Source organism: Bacillus rossius, chromosome 16 (assembly GCF_032445375.1).
Source record: "Bacillus rossius redtenbacheri isolate Brsri chromosome 16, Brsri_v3, whole genome shotgun sequence".
NCBI classification, from domain to species: domain Eukaryota; kingdom Metazoa; phylum Arthropoda; class Insecta; order Phasmatodea; family Bacillidae; genus Bacillus; species Bacillus rossius.
Genome location: NC_086343.1, coordinates 31,011,485 through 31,030,990, shown reverse-complemented (window position 1 = coordinate 31,030,990; position 19,506 = coordinate 31,011,485). Strand labels below are relative to the sequence as shown.

Genomic DNA, 19,506 nt, shown 5'->3' with positions numbered 1-19,506 from the left:
CATGTAAAACTTTTCAGCTAAAATATTTTGTTCGGGAAATGGTCACATTAATGAGCGGTGTCTGACTACTGAAAGCATTTCAGAACTTATTAGGGCTGTTTTGATAACACTACGATATCCTGTTACCACCAGCAATACCTGATACTACAATAACTTTTAATATTACTGGCCTTACTACAGTAACACCTCGTTAATAAAATACCGGTTATTTCAAAGTTCGCGTTTATTCGAACACTTTTGATTCCCCTTCACACTGGGATAGCATATTTAATGTCAATCAATACGGTTAATACGAAATATTTGTTATTATGTATTGCGAAGTAACCTCACGTCCGCTCACATTGTAGTGGGTAACTCTCCAGTAATAATTTAATAACGCCCAACTACAAAGAAAAACTTTATTTTCACCACATGTTTCACAGCTCCTTCCAAAATCACCGTTACAAGCCTCTCTCTCCCTCCAAAGACAAAGTTCCATATCCTTCCGCGGTCAATATTGGCACTTACTTCAACCAAATATACACTTCAAAGTAACATAAGTTTAACAAAAAAAAGATACAAGATTTTAAACCACAAATTCATTTACTTTACCATTATTTAAACAGCTTACAATAACTTCTGGCAACCTATAAAGAAATAGTTCCGGCACAATATGGCGGCAGCATACAGCGATTTTGTCTCAAATAAAGTGAAACGTCACTTGGCCAATCACAGCTAACTAGGTCACACCACAACACTTTCAAACACCTGGCGCCAGCTGGACGGCCCTTCCATACTCCTTCTTCCCAAAACCCGGCTTAAACTTAAATTTATAAATCATCTCTGCCAGAAATCACCGACAGAAACAAAGGAGTTATAGAAAACATTTAAGGAATGCAGAGACAAATATTTCCGTACAAAACATAACACAAGAATAAATATTTTTTTATCTTCTCAAAACCCCACGCTAAAGAATCAATGTTAGGGTAGGTCAGTGCCTAACCTCCTTACAACCCCCCAAGTTAAATGGAGTTTGAGTAAACAAAATTTAACTTTTGCCTGAGGTATGTGCAAGCCGGCGACCAATTCTCCCTTAGTTACTTCCTTCCAGCTTTTACACCACTTACCTCACAAAACAAGATAGCCATTTACAAGTGTTCAGTTTTACTTAATTACTTTCTCTAACACTGTTAATAACAAGTCACAGAATCCCAATAGACAAAATTACAGACTTGTAATTAACAAACAAACAAGAATATACCCTTAGCACAAATCTACTTGTACACAACCATCAATAAAATAAACCCACATTGGCTCTTACCAACAACCCCCTTATGAGAGTCCCAAAATGTTTCAAGAGATTTCCTGCTTCAAGCCAACATGTTATGCAGGTTATCCCGTTACATCACTAACCACACGACAAACATAAAATCAAACAATATAACATGAAACAACTCTCGAAACTCTAATCAACTTGAAAATGGCGCCACAATATTGGATTAACGTTTCACTAATGTACGGCTTTAACAAATATTGGTTGAAGCTACCTCGAACACCCCTGCCACCAGTCAAGTGTCCAATCTCCCAGACATTTTTTCCTACTTCCCTAGTGATCCTGAACGGCCCTTCATATAGCAGTCCCAGTTTTTTCGTCTCTTTTAACATAAAATCACTTCTCCCACAAACTCTGAGCAGTACCAAATCCCCTACCTTGAAGTTACTGCTTATAACTCTCTGTTGTACTCCTCTCCTCAATGCTGCATGCTTAAGTTTCAGTTTAACTTCCTCTATCCTGTCACTATTCTGATCCTCCTCCCCACTAGGAAACTTAAATTTTAGGGCTAGACTGTCCCGCTGAATTTTGCCACTGGTAAGTTCCTGCGGTGAAAAACCTGTACTGCTGTGAATGTGTTCATTAAAAAACCTATTTAATAGTGGTACAGCTTCAGCCCACTTGCTGTGCTGCTCATGGCAATAGGTGCGTAGCAATCTCCCTATTTCCCTCATAACACGCTCAATCGGATTCCCCTGCGGGTGCCTGACAGAGCTATAGATCACATCAACGCCCTTCCAGGCTAACTCCCAGCGCCAAACATCCGCAGTGAACTGGGTACCGTGGTCACTCAGTATTCTCTTAGGTACACCCATTCTTTCAAAATAATGATTGAGTAACTTGTCAACACATACCGCTGCCGTGGCTTTCTTTAAAGGATAGCAAAGCACAAACTTGGTAAAAACATTTAATACAGCGAAAATGTACTGGACACCTCCCCTCGACTTGGGCAGTGGGCCATATAGGTCCACAGCTAAAAGATCCTCCGGTCCTGATGGAACAATCGGTTCCCATTTACCTTCCCAATTACGATTAGGGTATTTCGCCTTTTGGCAAATGTCGCAACTATTAATTATTTTCCTAATTGTCTTTTCCATATTAGACCAATAGTAGCTGTTACTTGCTAACCAAAATACTTTTTTGTTCCCAAAATGTCCAGTGGATCGGTGAAGATGCCATACTAATTGGTTGACCAATATCTTAGGTATACATAGTCTCCATTTTCCCGAATCATCCTTCCTATAGAGTACTTTACCCGTTATACAGTACCACAAAAGCAGCTTCTGGACTTGTGGTTGGTTGACATCTTTATTTTCATCTTCTAATACCCCTATGATCATGCCCCAGACTTCATCTTCCCTTTGGGCCTCCCCTAACTTGGTGAACTTCCTAAATAGTTCATCATCCTTTTCCACATTAATAATGGCCATAATGGGTCCTGCTCGGGGTTTCTCCTCCATAATTAACTCCCCTTGCTCTATTATCGTCCTACTTAGTAAATCTGCATCCCCGTTCTCCTTGCCCGAGATGTAAACAATCTCCAAGTCATACTCCTGCAGAGCTAGGCACCACCTAGTCAGACGGCTCCCCATCAGTTTGCATGATTGTAAGAAAGCTAGTGAATGATGATCGGACTGCACTATGATTTTACTGCCTAACACTATATTTCTCAATTTCTCGAGGCTCCACACTACTGCCAGACATTCCCGTTCCGTAACAGTATAGGACCTTTCAGCTGCATTCAAACTCCTACTCAGCATGGCTATCAGGTGTTCTTCCCCCTCCTCCCCTAGCTGGAAGCACTTTGCACCCAATCCATAGCTGGAGGCATCTGTACTGATGTAGAATTCCTTGGTGAAATCAGGGTGCCGGATTACACAATTGTCCACGAAAAGGGTTTTTGCCCTGTGGAAACTACTCTCACATTGGTCATTCCAATCCCAAACGCCATCCTTCCTAAGTAAATTCAACATAGGTGCCACCACATCTGAGAACCGTTCAACGAACCTTCGGTAAAAATTACACAATCCCAAAAATCCTCGCAGTTCTTTGACAGTTTTGGGTCGCGGAAATTCTCTAATTAACCTCACCTTTTCCGGGTCCGGTCTTATTCCCTCTGCACTCAACCTAAAACCTAGAAAAATCACCTCGTTCCTTAGAAACATTGTTTTGGATACGTTCAAGGTTAAATTCACCTCCCTTAGTCGGTACAACAACTGCTCAAGAATTTCCAAGTGCTCGCCAAACGTTTCTGTTGCAATTAGCACATCATCCACATAGGTTCGAACTCTGGACTCTAATTCGGGACCTAAGGAAGCATCCACCGCCCTACAGAACTCCCCTACACTATTAGGTAAACCAAAAGGCAGTACCTTGAACTGGTATACACGCCCCTTGTAAAGAAAAGCTGTGTATTTTCTATCGTTGACATGCAGTGGCACCTGCCAGTACCCCTTTACAAAATCAGTCGTGCTGATGTATTTACATCCATAGAACGCAGTGAACAATTGGCTGGGCTCCACTGGACTCTGCCTATCGGGAACAATTCAGCCTTTTAATGCCCTTGAATCTACACATAGCCTCACCCTCCCATCTTTCTTTCTAGCACACACCAAGGGGTTTACAAAAGGACTGTTCCCTCTTTCGATTATGCCGCTAGCTTCCATCTGCCTAATTTGGTTCTCAACCTCATCCTTACATGCCCAAGGGATCGGGTAGCTCCTACCTCTGAATGGCGTGTCGTCTTTCATGGGTATTCTGGCCACATACTTGGTGGTCAGCCCAGGTTCTCCCCGAAAAATATCTTTAAATTCAAGCAACAGTCCCCTTAACTGCATCCTTTCCTCCTCACTTCCTACCTCACATCGCTCTAACATATGCTTCACCTCCTCCTCCCAAGGTGTAGCGGTGACCCTTTGAATTTGTTGTGGGTCCTTTTCTAACATTTCGCCTAGTTCTTCCTCCAATTTACCCTCCTTCCAATCCTCCACACACTGTACCCTCAATACCCCCGGACTCCGGTCCAACCAGTTGTCACTCCTCACCATAGCATAAGGGTCTCCTTTAATGAAAATCCTAGCCTGAACAAAATCAACAACTATGTTGTGACTATGCATGAAGTCAATGCCAAGTATCACCTCCTTGGTTAATCTGGGTATAACCAGACAATTTGCACGGTAGGTCTCTCTCCCTAACTGAAAATCCAAAAAGATTTGCTTGTTTACCTTTCTGCTTTTACCCCTGGTGGCCCCAATTACCGTCAGCTGAGGTACGGGCAGTGTGGGATACGTGAATCCCTGCTTGTTTAGCTCTGCTAGGAACTGTTCGGAAATCCCACTGACTTCCGATCCCGAATCAAAAAGGACTGCTACCTCCTGGTCCCCTATCTTACACATTAGTTCAGGCACACATACTTTATTTGGTTTCTGGGCTCCTTCAGACAATAAAAATTCTCTATCATCAGTGAAGATTGCAGCAGCCATGTGAATAGGCCTACACCCACCTAGCGGCCCTTCAACAGATTCGATCGCCCTAGCCTGACTGCCTAGGCTCGACGATCCACTTCGTTTCCCGATTGGGCATTAGAACGGTGGTCGCCGTTGCCTCCTCTCTCATCTATCTTACCTTCTTTCTCACCCCTCTCTCCCTGTCCTGCACCCGCTTTTCTATCATCCCCATCTACTGGCCCACTACCATTCTTCCCGTATCTCCAGCTACCTTGCCCCCTCCCATTACCAGATCCTCCTCCCTTCCATGGCCTGGTTCCCCAGTGGCTGTTATTGGAGTCCTGGTTACTGCTGCTGGTCTTTTCCTGAAAATACCCACCTTGGCTCTGATACCCCCCACTTGCTTTGCCATGGCAAAAATTATCAACCCCCAAACTCTGTGGTTGTCCAGACGCACCTCGTGGCTCTCTCCAAGCATTGATACGGTCTAACTCCTTAAGTACCTTGCGCAGCTGCTCCTACCAGTGCCTCTTGTACATGTTCAGGTGTTTGTGAATACACAAGAGTAACTATCTCCTCCTCACTGAACGCTGTATCGTAATACCTACTACGCTCAACTACATTGCTAAGATGGGCCTCTAGCTGCCCTGCCACGCATCTCCCCTGATACAGATTCGCTCGATCTATCCCTTGCACCCTTTTCCCCCAGTATTCACTTGTAAATTCTTTTTCGAATTCTTTGAACGTGGTAATGCGGTTTTCACTTAGCCTCAACCAATTCTCACCTGTCCCCACAATGGATCTCTTTGCCACAAAAAGTTTTTCATCTTCCGAGCACCCATAAACTGCGAAAAATTCGTGTAGTTTGCCAAGATGCTTCTTTGGGTGTACCCTATCCTGCCCCGAAAATTTAGGGATGTCTCGGTCCTGATATGGCTGTGTGAGACGCCTATTTCGACACATACCGTTTCCACTACACCCCCCAGCGCTAAGTTCTCCCTCTATCGTAGCTAACTTTTGACTGAGGTTCCCTATCTTGGTTTCGTTCCCGTCTATCTTTCGCCCCCACTGGTTCATCTCATTGCGAGTTTGTGCCATGGCTTCTTCCTGCAACCTACTTTCGCTTGATAGTTTTGCTTTAGCCATCTCTAGCTCTTGATTAACAAGCAAAACTTCCCCTTGGCTGCTGGCCATCATTCCCTCTAGGGATGTCAGCTGATGTTCTATGTTTTTGACATCAAGTTGGTGAGTGTTTACTTCCTCCTCCACTTTGGCTATTTGCTCCCTAATGGCCACTTGTTCCTGGACTAGGCTGGAAACTTGGTTTTCCGCTTCTGCTAAACGACCAGCATACCGCTCTTCCAAAACCTCCTGCCTCGAGCGAAACTCTGCAAAATCCCCCCTGATCTCTGCTTTGAAATTTTCCAACTTTTGATGGTGTACCGCAAACATTTCTTTAATTAGTGACGCTAGATCCTGGTTACTCTCCCCTGCTGGCGGAGGTGGTGTGGATATGTCCCCGACAGATTGTTCCTCCCCTTGCTCTACTATTTCCCCTTGCTGATCGAGCACCCCAACACTTACTAGTGGCAGGTCCTCCAAACTAGCGCTTGTTGCGCTACTGGCTAGTGCCCCAGTTGATCGAGTATTTACTGGCGCCATGTTCAAAGACAAAGATATTATTTACTCATACACCAGTTACTCTAAATATACAAAACAAAAAACAAACATTTTCCCTTCCACTAAACCCCACAGGATCTCGAACGTGTACAGCTAATCAACGATCAAAGAGTACAGTTCCAACTTACACCACTGCACCTTATCCTGTTTTGCACGTTTTTATGCTTTTTTTTTTTTTTTTACAAAGACCCTACATAACAAAAGTGCACAACTACTTCACAAAGAAAAATATAACACCGTCAATAGGCTATTATCACAAACCGACGAGTCGAAATACTTGGCTGATACTGTGTATGTAGGGGAGTGTGACGGTGTATCTCCGACCTTAATTGACGGGTTCCCTGGTGACCGCTGCGAATGCCGCCATGTCGTCCACGGAGTGTCCTAGGCCGTTGTCCTCTGCCGAGCTGTCCCACGCTGTCGCCTCTGCCACTGTAGACACGTGGTCGTCTATGCCGCTGTAGACACTTGGGCTTCACACGTAGAATCACACTTCCTCCAGTGATTACACCGCGAGTGACTATTTACGCCGCATTCGTTATTCTGCATTTTGCAGACCTCCAGTCACGCTCCCTAGGTGATTACACCGCCCTTTGTTTCCGCTGCATTTGCCACGCCGACGCCGACCTTTTCACAAACAACTCCTTTTGTCCCTTTTTTTTTTTTCACTCAACACTGTCTATTGTTTACCCGAGTACTCAACTTCGTCGGGTCCCTGTTCGGGCGCCAAAATATGTAGTGGGTAACTCTCCAGTAATAATTTAATAACGCCCAACTACAAAGAAAAACTTTATTTTCACCACATGTTTCACAGCTCCTTCCAAAATCACCGTTACAAGCCTCTCTCTCCCTCCAAAGACAAAGTTCCATATCCTTCCGCGGTCAATATTGGCACTTACTTCAACCAAATATACACTTCAAAGTAACATAAGTTTAACAAAAAAAAGATACAAGATTTTAAACCACAAATTCATTTACTTTACCATTATTTAAACAGCTTACAATAACTTCTGGCAACCTATAAAGAAATAGTTCCGGCACAATATGGCGGCAGCATACAGCGATTTTGTCTCAAATAAAGTGAAACGTCACTTGGCCAATCACAGCTAACTAGGTCACACCACAACACTTTCAAACACCTGGCGCCAGCTGGACGGCCCTTCCATACTCCTTCTTCCCAAAACCCGGCTTAAACTTAAATTTATAAATCATCTCTGCCAGAAATCACCGACAGAAACAAAGGAGTTATAGAAAACATTTAAGGAATGCAGAGACAAATATTTCCATGCAAAACATAACACAAGAATAAATATTTTTTTATCTTCTCAAAACCCCACGCTAAAGAATCAATGTTAGGGTAGGTCAGTGCCTAACCTCCTTACAACGTAGTGTACTATTATTTTATTATCGGATAAACCGAATGAAATTTTAGAACAAGAATCGCACACTTTAATCACGTGCACGCAGCTTCACTATAATTCTGTTAACGGCAAATAATTTGTACGGTAAATGGTCTACAGTCAAACCTCTATCTATCGAACTCGCATGTATCAATTGACCGTGTTTATCGTATACTTTCTACGGTCCCGGCAAAATTGCCATACAACTAAGGTTAAAAAAGTCCGCTTGTACCGATGTTCGAATTATCGTTTTGTCCGCATTGATCGTACAAAATATGTGGTCCCGTCACTATAAATTATAATAGATGATCGTTTAACCTTAAAGATTTTGCAGAAATAACCATTTCTTAGAAAGAAACTGTCATAAAAACAGTAACGATAGTATACAGTAGTAAAAATCAACTTAAATCTGCAGCCAAGTAATGGAGCACGTAAATATGAAGAAAAGACAAATGAACAACAACTTACGAAGAAATTGGATGATGTACCATAACTACAGTACAAACCCAATTGTTATCCTAAGACAATTACCATAAAAATAACTAAAGATTCTTTGTCGATACCATAATTACTACAGAAGCACCATATCTACCACATTTGTACTACAGTTACCGTAACAACCGAGATGTATATTTACTGTGACGGTAATGTATTTATTTATGACATATTAAAAATAAAGAACATTATAGAAAAATAGGATGTTAAATTTTTATATGTACGTTTGGCACATGTTGCGAAGAAATAATGCGATCTGAAAAAATGCAGTACACATACGAAAAGCGAAAAGGGTAATCGTGGATTTTTAGGTTATGGCAGTCTCTCTCGTTTTTCAGTAGTATTGGCCGAAAATTAACAAGCGTACTGTATCGGAAGTCGGCAGAAACGCCGATTCAACTAAATATTGGCAAAATCGGCTTCTTCAGTACAGCTCTACATTTGATGACATGAGTAAACATATTTCAGACTTCAGGATATTGAAAAAGACTTTAATTTCCATGTAGATTTATTGTGCGTATGTTTTTTTTGCAAGTGTAAATTGAATTAAGTAAAATACTTTCATTTTTATTTATTTTTCAACTGATTTAACTTTAATGACAAGTAACTTTTATATTTCTGACACTAATTTTGAGGTTGAAATATTTTTTAAAAATTCTTAGAGTGAAGTCCACTTCAGCATTAATTGTCTTGAAAAATGTTCTGGCTGCTAGTGATGTAGACACTGATGTCTTGTCTTCCTTCGATAAACTTTGCAGTGCAGTAAAGGACATTTATGCAACTAAAAAAGTGCAGAACAATGAATTTTTCAAGCCTCTTTAATTCTCTATTTGACTAATTTTCGAGTAAAAAATCAATACTTGATTTTGTCGATTATTATTAATGTGAGCATATGCACCTGTTAATACAAACCTCGTTAATACAAACTGCAAAATTTTAGGTCCCTTCAGGTTTGTATTAAAGAGGTTTCACTGTATATGAATATAAAAAATACAGTAGAACCCCGATTTTGCGAACACGGATTTAACGAAAACAGCGATTTAACGTAAAGGTTTTCAGGAACCATCAAAAAAACACCAATTTATTAAAATAATAATATAGATTTCCAAAAAATGAAAGTAAATAGTAATGGAATCTTATTAAAAATTACACTTTGTGGTGTCAGTAATAGAATGGAGGTACTATATATTAATATGTGCCTTTGCATCATCTGTCCAAATACGAAAAAATTAAAAAAGTTGTTCAAATTGCTTAAAAACTGCGGGCGCTGTAACTGAATTGCGTAGGTGCGTGCCATTGCGCGCGCCTGGATAGATAGATTGTCCGCGACACATGACGTCATGAAGGGTTTCTTTGTCCGCATCCCCCTCCCCCTCCCCCTCTTCTATGCCTGGCTTGACTCACCACGTTATCTTCCAAACACGCCCGCATAGTAACAGTGATAGCTAGAGACCTGAAAAAAGGGAGGTTATTTTTTCTTAAAAGCGGTGTTATTTTTTACAAAATTCGCAACAAAAAGCGAGATTATTATTTTTATTTTTTTCATTTTTATTTGACGGCATTTAAAGGTCAAACCGTAAACTAATGTTTATAAATAACTTTACAGAAATTTTGTTTTGTAAGTAATTGTTTTATCCTATTTTTAAAAAAAAGTAAATGTTCATAAATATTCAAATTATAAATCAGGAATTCAGTCATCAAATGACAGCATAGTGAACACTTCAACATTTCTTTCTTTCAGGTTTTGCCTTCTGTCTGTGACAACTAAGTTGTAGTGACTAAGTAAACGTTCACTGTCAACATTGTTTGTCGGTCTGTAAACAGCACGGAGGGCTGCTAATGCAAAATTATGGTAATTTATACTTTGAGAAGTCAGCACTTTCAACATATCTACATGATTTTCAGTCTTGCAAATCTCTTGCACATCTTCTTTCAGGGCTTCGTAACCCTTGAAAAGTTCAGTGTTCTGAAAATTACTGAGTTCAGGAATGGATTTCATTACTGAAATAACATCTTCTGTCTTGTTAAGGATGATGTTCTTTGGGTTGAAACACTTATTTAAAGCCTTAAATACTGCCGCAGAAGGGTCATTGTTCAACAACATTTGCATTTTGTCCATGCTCAAAGCTGTAGCCTTTTGGCATTCGTGCCTAGCACGAGCTTGGTTACTAGTATTTAAGTTACGGGTAGCATTTTCAAAAGCAGAACAAAACACACCCTTTGATACACACTCAAAATCTTTACGGATACACTCAACATCACCATACAGAGTATGACCTGTTGGATACTTTGAACCTTCAAGTTTGGTCAGAAGGTTCACGAGATCAGCTGCATGATGTCTGATGAACACACACTGAGCTAAAATAATGTTAACATCCTTGTCAGATAATGAAGACAAGTACCTGATACCAGCATTACCCACCTCCTGAAGCTCATACCCCCTGAAAAATGCAATTATGTGAACAAAGTTCTCAGCCAGATAAAACACAGACTTGAACCAGGAATTCCAGCGAGTTATGACAGGCACTGGAAATGGCGAAGCAGGCTGTGATGTTTTTTCTTCCAAGTACTTGAGGAACAGGTGCTTTCTTTTCCTGGTGTTTAGGAATGCAGACTTCACATTCACCACAGCAGAGTTTACTTCAGTAAGTTCACTACTAAGCACGTTTCCGACAAGGGAGAGTTTGTGAGCCCAGCACTGGATGTGAGCAACATGATCACCAAACAACACTTGCAGACTTGTGACACATTTGGTCATGTATCTGGCAGAATCAGTTACGAGTCCCATGATATTCTGGTACTTAACACCATACTTGCTAATACAGTCTGTTATAGCCTGAGCACAAGTTGTAGCGTCTGCCTTCTGCAAGAAACTAACGGAAGCAACTAGAAGTTTTGCAGTATCAAATATTGCTGTATTAACTTGAAACAGTATTACAAAAACACACCTTCCCTTGCTGTCGGTGGTTTTATCACATAGTATATACAAAGGATTTTCTGATGCAACATCTTTGACTTTGTTGAAGTGTTGTTCTGCCAACTGAGGTGTATATTTCTCCCTTAGAGTTTTTACACATGGTAAATCTCCACCACCTAAAACCAAAAGAAAAGTCAGATAATTATTTTATTTACAGATGATACTTTTTATAAAATACATTTTGTATAGCATATACAGCTATGTTTTATGCACTACAATCTAAAATATAATTAATTGACATACTAAAATCAAGTTATTCTATGATTTCTTGAACTACATAATAAACACAGGTTTGAATAAGAAATGCATCATTCTAATTATGGATTTTATAACCACATTATAACTGGAACTACATAATAAAGTAAATTTAAAAACTTCTCACCTTCAATGAATTCATTCAACCACAACTTTATGTTTGGATCTTCCAATTTTTCCAGGGGTATATTTGCTTTCGCGAACGCCTCAGTTGTCTTCAGTGCCAAGTTTTCAATGTCTATCTTTTGCCGTTTGACACTGTTGAAATTTTCAACAACAGATGTCTGCAATTTCCTATCGGAAGGACCACTAGAGAATTTTTGCTTGGCATTCACATGTTTGTCACTTTTTATGTGCTTTGCCACAGAATCTTTTCTCTCAAATGTAACTCTGCAGTTACAGTATTTACACATTAGTGTAACAGCATCGGATGCATAAATACCATCACTTTTGAACTCATCAGCTCGTTGCCTTGCACTAACCACATTTTTTGGCATTTCTTATGTGGAGCAATTAACATTTAAGCCTGGAAATGTTGATAACGGCAATGTTTACAAGGGTATGTTTAGACGTTCTGAGCGCGAACATATAAACAGAGGATGTGGAGCGCCGGAGGAAAGATAGATGTTAGGCAAGGGGAGGGGGCAGCGGAGGAAAGATAGATGTTTGACAAGGGGAGGGGGCGGCCTTTCACGGCAGTAACAAAGCAAGGAGGAAGGCTGAGGCATCCTGTGGCGAGTTCCATTAGCGCTGTCTCCCTCCCTCCCTCCCTCCCTCCTCCCAATCGTAAATCCTTTTCAGGGAAAGTCCAAAGTGTCGTCACCTGTCACCCCCCTGTCCCCTCTCCCTACAGCTTCACGGAGACATTTCCAAGGCAGTAAAACCAAAAGCGTCAAAACAGGCATAAGTAACACAGTTTAGACTCGTGTTGTTTTTCAACCAAGCTTACTCACCCAGCACTCTGCCGACATTTCAAAAGCCACAAAGAAAAACAAGAAGAGGTCAAAACTGACATAAGTAACGCACATTAGACGCAAAACGTGTAGTTTCTCAACTAAGCTCTTCCAGCCCTCTGTAAACATTTCAAAAGCCATAAAGAAAAATAACAGTGGCCAAAACTGGCACAAGTAACACATTTTAAAGGCAAAGCGTGTAGTTTTTCAACTAAGCTGTTCTAACCCTCGGCCCAGCATGTGAAGATACCGTGATGGTTCTTGGTATTGGGGAGAAGAAACGTAACATTCATGCTTTTGTGTTGAAATTCGTGACAAAGACGGGAAAAAATGAGAAAATCACATTTTAGCTTCAAAACATCAAAATTCGCGTTATTTTTCGGGTTTATCGCGATCGCGATTTTTTCAGGTCCCTAGTGATAGCCAATAATCACACGTTTCCAAATATTCCCTTTCCCATCCTCCAGGTTTTTTCAACTTGTGACCACGTCACACCAATACGCCATTATCATTATTCTCTAGAGGTGTAAAAGTAACGGAAAAAAGCGTCCCCGTATGTATTCGTTACTATAACAATTAGTACTCGTTACTATCGTATCATGTTACATTACTCGTTACTTCTGATACCGCATAACATGCTATGTTATGTTGCAGCAACGAATCGATTCGTATTGCGTACGCGTACAGTATGACGTCGCGTAAATAATAATAAATAGAATATAAACAATTAACAATATTTGATAATTAACAGCTTTTGTTAACCAAGAAACAATTAAATCTCATTAGAGCGGCTTTTTTATTCTATCTCTTTTAAGATAAGAACAAAAAAAACGTGAAAATACGCGATAATAAAAACATATTTCTAATTTGTAAACAATACTTTCTTACGTTGTTTCTGTTCCAATCTCAAACTTTGTCTACACACACAATACCTTTAATAAACAGTAAAAAACTTTGACGACGAATTTCCAAATTATACTTTACTTAATAAACAAACATCGTTCTTTGTAACGCAAATTCATCGAATATGCGCGCGCATGCGTAAAACATACGAAAAATATGAGTAACGAGATGCAGCCGTGTGTAATGTTTCGTTACTCGTTACTAGATGGCACACCTGTTACTCGGTACCGAATACATACAGTTTGCTACAGCTTTATTATTCTCAGTAAGAGCTTTGTGCGCGGTGTTTAGTTTTTGGAATACGTTTTTTATAAGTGCTGCGCAGCTCAGCGAACAAAGAGAGTCAGCCGGCGGCTACGCCGCGCCGTAATAGCAGCTGACCGAGTACAATGACCTTTCTCCGCGTACGCCGCGCTATTGACGGAAATTTTCCATCAATTTGCGGCCAATTTTTTTATTTTTTACTGTGGCGCAATGTGTATGTAGCTCGTATTTGTTATAAACGCTGCAGGTTGCGACTGTATTTTAATACACTTTAACGTATTTCTTACACTTTATATATTTTTAAACTTTTATTTTATGCCTCATTTTTCACGGTTTCTGAAAATCTGTATGTACGACCGAAGTGTACGTACGAACCGGGGGCCGTACGAGTGAGATTAAAAGACGTTGAAGATGTAAAGTTGACAAAGTCTGAGATAGCACGGCAGCACAAGATATCAGCGTCGACCCTGTCTACGATATGGAAACGGTAGTGTTTGATGTTGTGTATCAATAATGGTGATGGACAGACTGTACTGGCAGAAGAGGGTCAGGCAGGGGAGGATTGAAACCGGTTTTGAAGGGTAGCGGACAGAGGGGTGCCGTGAAGCGGGAGCGGGAGAGCTCGCGAGGGGACAGTGTGTCTGTAGGCTCTGCGTGTGACTGCACACAAAGATGCCCAGTAAATATTGCAGTGAACAATGTTGTTATCATTTCACAGCCCTGCATTACAGTAAGCTTGCAACATTTTGGTCCTCCGGGCCGGATCGGTACGACAAGTGAGTGTTTACCGGTTCCGCGCACTATGAAAACACGACTAACAATACAGTGGCGTAATTTATACAAATGTAACGAACAGTCAATGTGTTTGTGTAAGAGACTTGGTGCAGTTTGGGAGCTTCCCGTGTTACGTCATCGCAATCATTCCCGGTCGCGTCCGCGCATGTTTCCGGCGAGGCACGAGCGGTAAAAACGCAACTACGCGCGCATCTGAACTAGCGTTCATCCGCGACAAGTATTCCCAGCAATAAAGTGCAAATGCCAGCAGACGAAGTATAATTTGGACTACTACTGGGGTTCTTCAGGATCAACATTGAACAGAGACAGGTTAGTCAGACATCATGACAGGCCTCCCTTGTCCCTACTAATCCTCCTACTCATATCCATTGTATATTGTATGTCGATTTTTGACCATGGATGAGGATCAGTGCAAACGACTTAAGAAACAACGCGCTGTGTACAAGGGTTCATTGACTCGTATGCAAACCTTTGCATCCAATTACAGTGAATCTCAGAACATTGGTGAGATTCTAAGTAGATTACAGGCACTTCCCGACTTATGGTCACGGTTTGACGATGTACAATTAAAATTGGAATTGGATGATGAAGAAACTGACCATAGTGAACACAGAGCGGAATTTGAAGCTATGTTTTATCATGTTAAGGCCCACTTAGAAACATTTATGACACTCAGTTCAACAGATAAATCTACCCATGGCAAACCCAATTATTTACATCTCCCTGCAGTCAATCTGCCTACATTTTCTGGTGATTTTGCAACATGGGTACAATTCAGGGACACGTTCAAGGGTTTGATCGTTGGCAATAAATCTCTCCCAGAAGTACAGAAACTTCACTACTTGATTTCTTCATTGAAAGGTGAAGCACTTGAAATGGTGCAAAATTTGACTATTTCCGACGAAAACTTTCAAGTGGCATGGCAGTTACTAAACCAGCGTTATAACAATCCCAAGCTTATTGTGGCCAAATATGTAACAGAACTGTTAACACCACCAAAGGTAACCAAAGAGTCAGGACCACAATTACGACAGCTCGTTAGCCATGTCAGGCGTAATCTAAATGCTATAACTAGTCTCAAGACTGACACACCACTTCATGAAACCCTGCTCATACATATATTGCTTGATCATACAGATATCAATACAAGAAGGGAGTGGGAACACGAAACTGCATCTTGTGAATTTCCTTCCCTTGAGAGACTGTTGGGATTTCTGGAAAAGCGATGCCAGGCACTGGAACTTATTCAGTCAAGTCAAAATGCAAGGTTCAATAATGCCTCCAGTGTCACTTCAAATGATTCCAAAATCAAGTATGCTAGCACTTCTAGAAATACTAACATTTTTGTGGCAACTAACACTGATAATTGCCCATTCTGTAATCAGAATCATTCACTTTACAAATGTAGTTCATTCGCAGAAGCCAGTGTAGAAGAGAGGTACGAATATGCAAGGCAGCACAACTTATGCTTCAATTGTCTTAGATCATCTCATCATGAAGCAAAATGTTGGTCTGGCCATTGTGGAAAATGCACAAAAAGGCACCACACACTGCTACATCGAGAAAATCAAGAAACCCGCCAGAATCATAACAATAAAATATCATACCTAGAGAACAGCACTGCATCAACACAAGAATCTGGCATTGGCAATGCAAATAGCCTAAGGGGCTCAACAGCAAGTTATTGTAGCTTGAAAATCAGAAGTACCACTCATGTTTTACTGTCAACAGCCATAGTTAAGGTATGCGACAGTTCAGGAAAGCTGCACCTGTGCCGTGCCCTACTTGACTCGGCATCACAAAGCAACTTCATAACAGACTCATTAGCCAAGTTACTTAATCTACGGCGGTCATACGACAGAATGCCCATACATGGAATCGGTAATGTCCTGGCTCAAGCAACTCATAGTGTAAACATTGAGCTGCATTCTAACACTAGCAACTTTAGGACAAATCTCAACTGTGCAATTCTGCAAAAAATAACTGACAATGTTCCAGCAGTATCCATAGACACCCAAGGCTGGAACATTCCTCATGATGTTGTGCTAGCCGATGATAAGTTTGATCAGCCAGGAAGAATTGATCTTCTGATTGGAGCTGAGCTTTTCTGTCATTTGTTAAAGGGGGATAAAAGAACCAGGACAGGTTATTATCCAGTACTTCAAAACACAGAGCTAGGCTACATCCTATCTGGACGTGTTAAATCACATAACACAAAGGTTCCATCTTCACATTCTAAGTCTTTCCTTTCCAGACGTGACTTAACACTTGACAGGAGACTACAAAAATTTTGGGAAATAGAAGAAGTTAATCAAGCACTAGGCTCAAAGGAAGAAATTCAGTGTGAGGAGCACTTCATAAACCACACCACTAGGGACTCCAATGGCAGGTACACAGTCAGATTACCACGTTGTCAAGATGAACTTAAATTGGGTGACTCGCATGATCATGCACTTAGAAGGTTGCAGCAATTGGAACATCGTTTACACAAGCAACCAGAACTTCGTACTGAATACAATAAATTTATGGAGGAGTATGAGATGTTAGGGCACATGTCAGAAATAAGGGATACGAGTAGAAATGAAAATATGGCATATTATCTTCCCCATCATGCAGTGGTAAAGGCATCAAGTTCAACAACAAAAACACGGGTAGTTTTCGATGCATCTGCAAAAACCACAACAGGTGTATCCCTCAATGATACACTTCTGGTTGGTGCAACCATACAGCAGGACTTGTATTCAATAATCGTGAGATTCAGAACACATGCAATAGCCTTTACAGCAGATATTGAAAAAATGTATAGACAGATCAACATTCATCCTAATGACACCAGACTTCAGCGAATCTTATGGAGAAAATCTCCAGATGATCTAGTCAAGATCTATGAGCTTCAAACTGTAACTTATGGCACAGCTTCTGCGCCATTTTTGGCTACAAGGTGCCTGCAGCAGCTTGCTGCAGATGAATGTCACCAGTACCCTAAAGCAGCAGAAATATTGAAGAGGGATTTTTATGTAGATGATGTACTCTGTGGGGCTAACACAGTAGAAGAGGCACTTAGCATACAAGATCAACTGATCAAACTTCTTAACTCTGGTGGCTTTCCCTTAAGAAAATTTTGTTCTAATCACCCAGCTGTTCTAGAAGCAATTTCACCAGAGTATAGAGAAAATCAAGCACTGCACTCATTTGAAACTTCAGATGAAGTAAGAACTCTTGGTCTATTGTGGCAGCCAGTGACTGACACATTTCATGTAGCAACGAATACTATAGGACCAGCTATGAGGACACATGATCAGTTAAGTGGTACAACAAAGCGCATGATATCTTCAGCAGTTTCATCCATATTTGATCCTTTGGGACTGATTAGTCCAGTGGTCATTTGTTTCAAGATATTTCTACAAAAACTTTGGTCCCTCCAGTTAGGTTGGGATGAAATCATTCCACCAGAATTTACATTGCAGTGGCAAAAGCTCTATGTGAGACTAGCAGCTGTCAGAGACATCGAAATCGATAGACATGTACTTGTCAGTGGTCTAAACTGTGATGTGCAAGTTCATGGGTTCTCAGATGCCAGCGAACAAGCATATGGGGCCTGTCTGTACCTAAGATCTGTTTCTAGTTGTGGTAACGTGGCAGTGAAGTTACTGGTTTCCAAATCTCGGGTTGCTCCAGTTAAACACACAACTCTTCCTCGATTGGAATTATGTGGTGCAGTACTACTTGCAGACCTATTAAGCAGGACATTGCCAGTTCTAGAACTCAGTGTTTCCAGTATCACACTTTGGTCGGATTCCACAATTGTCCTGTCCTGGTTAGACTCACCAGCTGCAAGATGGAAATCATTTGTTGCAAACAGAGTAGAACATATTCAGGATTTAACCAATGGATGTCAATGGAGACATGTAAGATCGCAAGACAACCCTGCTGACTTAATCTCTAGAGGAGTTGATCCAGTGACATTGCATCACTTACATCTGTGGTGGTATGGTCCATCATGGCTTCTGCAGCAACCAGATGCTTGGCCCTGTACAGCCAGCAAGGATCAAGACAAAAATACTCCAGAACAACGAATGCCAGTGATCTCTGCAATGGCAACAAAACCAACCATGAACTGTTTTCAAAACACTCTGAGAGACTTTTCCTCACTAGCTAGACTGGAAAGAGTAATTGCATACGTCCAAAGATTTGCATACAATGCAAGACATACAGTGAACAAAAAGACAGGCTTCTTGACAGCTGAAGAGTTACAGAAATCTTTGCAAACCTGCATCAAGATTGCACAACATGAGGAGTTTCTAAAGGAAATAAATGATTTAAAGGAAATTAATGTAGTCAACTCTAAAAGTCAGTTAAAGGACTTGAATATCTTCATTGACACAAAGGGGTGCTTACGTGTGGGTGGACGTTTACATCATTCGGAGCTGCCTTTCGGTAACAAGCACCAACTTATCCTGCCACCCAAACACCACATTACAAGACTCATAATTACAGCTACATGCGGGGCCTCAACTTTTGATAGCATCATTGCGCCAGGAGTTCTGGATACCAAAAATTCGTCAAAATGTGCGCTCTGTCATCCACAAGTGTGTGACATGTTCAAAACTGAAGGGAGTTGTTACCCAACAACTGATGGGCCAATTACCAGCAGCAAGGGTTCGGCCTGCTCGTGCATTTCTGAACACTGGTATTGACTATGCAGGACCCCTGGCAGTAAAATCTGGTAGTGTCAGGAGCAAATCTGTGGTCAAGTGCTACATAGCTGTTTTTGTCTGCTTGGCAACAAAAGCGATCCATTTAGAACTGGTCAGTTCTCTTGCGTCAGAGGCTTTTATTGCGGCACTCCGGCGGTTTATAGCTCGCCGAGGCAAGGTGTTAAATCTTTATAGTGACAATGCTACCAACTTTGTTGGTGCTAACAAGGAACTACAACAACTTCGGAAACTTTTCTTTAATGATGAATCCAGCCAAATGCTACATGGGTTTGCATCATCAGAGGGTATCACATGGCACTTTATTCCTC

At 41.1% G+C, this 19,506-nt stretch overlaps 1 protein-coding gene across 9 annotated transcripts in view; it reads left to right on the top strand.

Moving 5' to 3' along the window:
- Positions 1-19,506, top strand: part of LOC134539790 (protein lingerer) — a 170,012-nt gene that overhangs the window by 81,831 nt on the left and 68,675 nt on the right. The gene's annotated exons all lie outside the window — the stretch shown is intronic.